Genomic DNA, 7,102 nt, shown 5'->3' with positions numbered 1-7,102 from the left:
TCTGAGTTTTCTAAAAAAACCTCTTGAAATCAAAAACAATACATATGTAGACACTATATAAGCATCAAAAAAAGAGGCTAAAACTATTTTCTTTTGTGAAATTTACTTTTAAATTTTCTTTTTCCATAAACTTAAATATGTGATTGCATATGATTAGCTATGTACTCCTTGAAAGCTATTATAATTCCTTTGAGAATATTTTTATGAAACATCCATATAATTTTCTAAATAGAATGAGTGAAGGAATTTCTAGAATGATATCGCTCTTATGTAATCATTTAAATATATTTTAAATGTAGCCGTTAGTCTAATAGAAGATTTTTTTTAAATAAATATGTTTGAGTAGCTGTTCTAATTAGCTTTCCAGTGGTTGTGTTAAAAGACTCTGACAAAAAGCAACTTGGGGAGGAAAGGATTCTTTCTTGTGGTTTACACTTCCATGTCACAGTTTATCATTCATTAAAGGAAATCAGGGAAAGAACTTAAGATAGGAATCTGGAGGCAGGAGCTGAAGCAGAGACCATGGAGGAATGCTGCTTACTGGTTTGCATCCTCAGGCCTGGTGCTCAGCCTGCTTTCTTATGAAACATAGGACCACCTACCCATGGGTGTTTCTGCCCATGATGAGCTGGGCACTCCCACATGACTCAATAATCAAGAACATGCCCCACTGACATGTTTCCAGGCTAATCTGATAGAGAAAATTCCTCATTTGAGGTTCCCTCCTCCCAGGTGTCTCTTGTTTGTGTCAATTTGACAAAAACCAATCAGCACAGTATCGGTACGCACTTGAAGTTAAGAAAAAAAAAAAACTATCTTTAGATAACTTATTTGAAATATAATATTCTCTATAATGTTCAGTGCCCCAACTTAATTTTTATGTTTTTTTAAGACTATGCTCATATTTTTTCCGCTCTAATGACTACACATAATAACAGAGTTGCAGCCTTTGAACAATCATGTGATTATCTGGAATAATTTTTTAATCAGAGCAGTGATTTAAAGTGTGGTCTTTGGAGTTCATCAGACAAAAAAGTAGGCTTTTTCCCTTCTTTTCGCCAATTAGGACAGTTGTTTCTGTATCTGTAACAGCATGGAAAACAATGCTTACTACATGAATTTGCTGTTTCTATTATATGCAGTTTACAAAAAAATCTAAGCATTGTTTATATCTGTAAAAAATGCACATGTAGTGGTAATTGTTGCTGTTATTTATCTCATCACTATTATTTACTGCAGTGGAAACATAGGAACTACATTTTTCACTGCCATATTTAAAAACAATTGTGTTTAGTAGAGCTTTACATCAAACCACACTGTGCATCATCAGCAAGAGAGGTCAACCATATTAAATCAAAGAGTCATAGGAGGACTGACCTCTAGATAATTCCTCACTGTGTTGCCAAATCCAAATCCATGGGAAATCCTGAGTCAGCTGCCTCTTGTGTTTGGAGAATGCAGGTTCATCAATTGGGAGTATACTGGCAAGTTTAGTAATCATCAGTCTTTGTTTGAAACACTGATTCTTGTATTAAAAACTAGAATTTCCTTGTGAACAGGTCTCATTCACTTTTAGAGTCTTATAGATGTGTTAAAGGCAGAATATGAACCAAGCTGATTTTACATATCTAAATGATAGCTGAGAAATGTTTTGATGGAAGTGTATAGTAGTGTTTTCTCTCTTCTAAGTGTTATATCAATTGATTGGAATTAAACAGTCTGATAAACACTGAATCAGGTGGTTGTGTACTGTTAAAACCTTGATGTGTAAACTCCAAATGTTTGCAAGTAGGCATAAGTGCCAACTGTGTGTGAACTTAGCCTGTCCCACAAAGGAATGAATGCACTCAAATTTCATAGCAGTTTTTATTTATGGTCACAGTAATTCATAATTCAACAACACTAAGAAGCATCATATTTTCACAGCACTCTTACCACTTTATCACTTTATTTGGCATGGAAAATGGTAAATATACTAAAGCTAAAACAGGCAATTCTGTATTAAATTCTCAATATTTTCTTCTCTAAAAGTGTTTTTTTCTCCTTAGTTTTTCACTTTTTATAAATGCAATATAGTGTTTCCTGGATTTTATAAATTATTTAGGGTACAGTTCTTGTATTTCAGTTGATACAAATTTTGCTATGAAAGGCACATTAAGAAGTTGTTCTTGGTGTCTTGTAAATTGTTGCTGCAATTTAAATAAAGGTCTCAACTAGTGTGAGTAGTAAGAACTTTCAAAAAAGGATCAGCTAAGTAAAATAAATTATTATCTGGACTAGAGTAAAGATCAGAGGGGTGTAAATATGTTTTCCATTGGCATTTCTACCACAATGTTTCTCTCTTCCTGTGTTTAATGGAAAACATACCATGAGTTTGATGTATACCTATCAAAAAGAAAAAAAAAGTTATGTGTTATCTTCTAAGTATATGAGCATGTTTATTTGTGAAAAAATGGCATGGAAACAACTGGAGGGCCAGGTTAGTGCTTGGTATAGTGTGGACAGTGGCCCAACAATAGCTTTTAAAGTCCCAAACAGAATAGTCTAAAAATGAATACTTAAATTCTACTACATAGTATAAAAATTGAAACAAGAACAGTATGGATGAGGGTTAAAATATTTCTACAACAGAATTTTCTTATGCAGAAAGGAGAAATTCCTCACATGCTCAGTTCACTCACATTTCCAAGCCACTAGCACAATTTTAGTTTAATAAATTGAAAGGAAAAACTTTGACAAAAGTAAGTTGTTTGAGAATCCACTATGGAATCACTTATGCTGGTAGCATGCATTAAGTTTGGTGTGTGTAATATTCAGTTCAACTGTGAAGAAAACAAACTGGAAATTGGGAAAATGATGCCAATCTAGGCTTTCTTTCATTGTTGTATAATATAATAATACCTAGCCTTGAGCTTTAAAAATTGACTACTTGAATTGTGCTATCAAGTTTCTTGGCAATACCTTCAGAATCATCTTCCATTATTAGGAGTGCCCAAAGAAAAAGAAATGATTTCTTCAAATGTTAAATGGGTATGGTGTAAGCATGCTCACTCAAATAAATCTCATTCTTGGGCATGAGCTATGTAATTGAAGGAATGTACTTGTTCAGTCGACTGCCTGTAGAATAGTGCCATCAAAAGACAGAGCAAAAGAGGCAGCACCATTCAGCTTCATGAAGGATACTTTGATTCATCACATATCAGAACAGAATATGATCAATCGGTGTACATATAGAATTACTGTGTTTTGTGGTCCTTAATAGGCCATGCATTTTTTTCTAGTTAATGTGTATAATATAGAGTTAACATCTTAGTCCTTTAGTCCCTTCAGCACCTTCATGTTATGTCAGACAAGATAAAAATCTCTTTTTCTTGGGCTTAAAAAAACAAGATTATCTGGTACAAAATTCCAACTATAAATAAAATTTAATGAAATTTTTGGCACATGTTATCATTTGGTAATGCTAATAATTACAATTTAGATTTTATAATGCAGATTTTATTCTTGAATTATATATATTCCTTTTAATATGCTATTTATTATTGTTAACCAAAAATTAAATATTCTTTAAAATTTTTTAAATAATTTTGTGAGTAAAAGTGGTTTCTACCTCAAATTAATGAGTTTTTTAAAATGTGTGTTGATATATTTTAAAACAAAGACTCTTCAATCTTTAAAACAAAGACTCTTCAATCCCTCCTTGCAGTATCTGTTTTATCTTCTGGATTCTATTCTTCTGACACAGTTACTCTCATCACTTCATTATCTTGATAAATTTCTGGACAGATCCTTCATTAAGCATCACAGCTCTTTGCTACAAGTACAGGAGTACATAGTCATTTTGTTTTTTCACTCCCATGTAATATGCTTGGCCTTTTCATTGCCAGTTTTCAGAAGACAAGGCAACAATATAAAGTCACTGCAATTAGTATCTACGCCATCAAAATTAACCACATTGATAGAAATGATTAATACTGTACAGAGCATAGCTGTAAAATGATTGTCTTTAAACTTCTAAATATAGCTTATATATTTACCTCATTGCTTGCACCATTGTTAATTTTCAACTTCTTTATTCTTTCCCTTCAGTCCTCAGCTTTTAATTCACTCTTTATGAATAATGCCTCATGTGCCTTTCCATGACTGTTAGTATATAATCTGCACTTTTACTGCTTTGACCTTGTTACACATATTTTAAACTCTTCTTATATTTTCTACTAATGTTTAACATTTAGTAAGAAACCAACAATATGTTATCACTACCTACAAATAAACACCATAATATTGTATTTTATTAAAGTGTTTTGTTGAACTATGCAAAGCCAGATCTGAGTCTCTCTCTCTCTCTCTCTCTCTCTCTCTCTCTCCCCCTCTCTCTCTCAACTGAAACAATCTTCCTTGCTTTACTGTTTTCAATGGGTAGGATTATGTTTTTGAGCTTAGTGTCTTCCACCTGAAATATATTCTAATGTATAAACTAAAAATAACAGTTACATCAACATTTATGGTGTATTTAGTAACTTTCAGTTGAACTAGATGTAAAAAAGGGAATAGTTACTATATTTGTATTTTGTGGCATGCAGTACTTGCTCAGAGAAGAAAAGTTACTTGCCCATAGTTCTTCAACCAGTATTTGAAGAATCTGACCCATTCCTGTTCAACGTTGTCTAAGCAATGAAGAATACTAAACACGTTACAAGATACCCTTGCCACTTTCCTTTTTATTTACTCTACATTCCTCACCTAGAATCTTCTATGTCCTAACTTTTCCCACAATGTGTATTAAAAGGTTCTGTGATGCCCATCCCAAATATCTTCTTGTGTAAGGACTTTGCAAACCCTTCTCCCAACTGTGAAGTCTCAATATTCTAAATCCTCATAGTTATTGTTGGAATACATCACCCTTTACACACTTTCTCTATTTAATGTGTTTTGCAAATTCACTATTTTCTTTACTGAAAGTAAGCTAATTTAGATAGAGCTTATTCCATAGTGATGTGAGCAAATTCATTCTTCTGCACTGTACAACTTATTGGTAATTTTGAAAGAAATGATTAAAGATTATAAGGAATTGTAACCACATTTCTTAAACCAGCTCTCATTGCCTCTTGGTCTGCTACTCCTTTCCATATAAGGTAATTTAATTTGCTGCTTGTCAGATATGCTATAGACACCAATTGCCTCACGACTCCAGACACTATGCTCCTACTAGAAAGCCCTTCTCTAGCCTCCCCTGCAAAATGAGTTGCCTTACAAGCCCAGGTTCATTTCGATTCCATGTAAAGCCTCTTTCCTTATGCTCAACTGCACACCATAGCATAATTAGGAAATCATTGTCACCTCTGAACTTAATCACATGTTACTTTGTAACTTAGTGACAGGGCAATTTGCTTTATTACTGTGTGGTATGCTTTCCTCAGCAGTATATCGCAAGTCCTCTCTGGACCAGGGATTAATCCCATGTGTTTTTCTAGTCCTAGTAATCATTAACATGAGTAATATAAAATCATACTTAGTAAGTATTCACTTCTTTGAAATAATTTAAATGTTTTAAAGACAATTTCCTGCACACACACACACACAAAAAAAAAAAAACAAAAAACAAAAAAAAAAACCGAATAAAAAGCAACAGTATGTGACATACCAGGAAGAATAAGAGTTACACCAGAAACCTAGGCCAAGCAGCAGCAACCACAAAATGTATGCACACACATACACACATAAAAACATGCATACACATACACAGGCATACATACATAGACCACTTAAATACATGCACACACACATACATACCTACACACATAAAAACACACAGGTGCACACACTCACATACATATATACAAATGCACACATAAAACACACACATGCATACACTCACATACACACATACACATATACACAAATTGAATGCTAGTCTCTTAGCATGTTCCACCATGCAGTATGTTTAGCCATTACTTCTCTGCTTACCAACTTCCTTGACCACTTTTCACCTCCTTCCTCCTCTCATCACTGTAGGAAATAAGCTCCAAATTACAACTAGAATTTGTATAGGATATGGTGGAATTAATTCTAATTTTAAATAAAAATATATATGTACACTTCAGTGTAATTATACACTAAAATCTAAATTTTATTGAAGTTTAGGAACTGTGTCTATTACTTCTCACAGGTCCTAGTCTATGAAACTATGTCTACTTCATGAAGGAAGGCCAGTTTAGTGAAAGACTAGCAATTTGTTTCTTTCCTATGAATACTGGCAAATATTATTTTGCTTTTTGATTCTCTTTGGTAAATATATTAGCATAAGTGAAGTTTTATTATTGTCTAATGAGCAAATCTGGAGTACAATGGATCAGATTTTACTCTATTAATAATATTTTTTCTTTCTTTCTTTCTTCCTTTCTTTCTTCATTTTTCTTTTCTTTTTGAGACATGGTCTCCTTGTAGCCCCAGCTGTCCTGGGACTAACTATGTAGACCAGGTTGGCCTTAATCTCAGAGAGGTTTGTGTGCTCTGTCTCCTGAGTGCTAGGATTAAAGGTATGTGCCACGGTGCCCAGCCCCTTAATAATGTTTCTTTATAGGAAAGATGGTGAGAAGTCTGGAGATGGAGCTTAGTGGTGATGCACTTATCTAGCATGCAAAAATTTCTAAATATGATCCCCAGAACTGACCAAAATAAAGCAAACCAAAAAAAAAGAATAAAAATGGTAAGATAGCAGCTGTTTATGACTGCTTCATTTTACTGTTTTCTCTCCCTGCTCTAATTGTGTGTGTGTGTGTGTGTGTGTGTTTGTTTGTGAGTAACACGGCTTTGTATTTGTTTAATCCAGCTTTACATATAATACCTGATAAACTATTTTAATAGAGAAACAGCACATCATGCTACATGATTGTGATTTTCAGTAAAGGCAGGAATTTATTATTTTATTGTATTTATCTCTTGTTCAAGATGATTTGGTTCAGAGTACATGCTCAAACTTATGGAATAATCTGGATTAGCATAGTGCATTATAACAAAGAACAAAATTTAGATCATGCTGAAGGAAGAAAGGAGACAATCATTTATAAATGAAAAATGAATGTCAATGTAAACACAGCCT

The 7,102-nt window shown here is 33.4% G+C and overlaps 1 protein-coding gene across 11 annotated transcripts in view; it reads right to left on the bottom strand.

Moving 5' to 3' along the window:
• Sema3a (semaphorin 3A) overlaps window positions 1–7,102 on the bottom strand; it is a 540,175-nt gene that overhangs the window by 219,516 nt on the left and 313,557 nt on the right. The gene's annotated exons all lie outside the window — the stretch shown is intronic.

Source organism: Nannospalax galili, unplaced genomic scaffold, assembly GCF_000622305.1.
Source record: "Nannospalax galili isolate Female #2095 unplaced genomic scaffold, S.galili_v1.0 scaffold639, whole genome shotgun sequence".
Classification (NCBI taxonomy): Eukaryota; Metazoa; Chordata; class Mammalia; order Rodentia; family Spalacidae; genus Nannospalax; species Nannospalax galili.
Note: the sequence above shows the minus strand (reverse complement) of the source record. Positions and strands in the feature narration are given on the sequence as shown.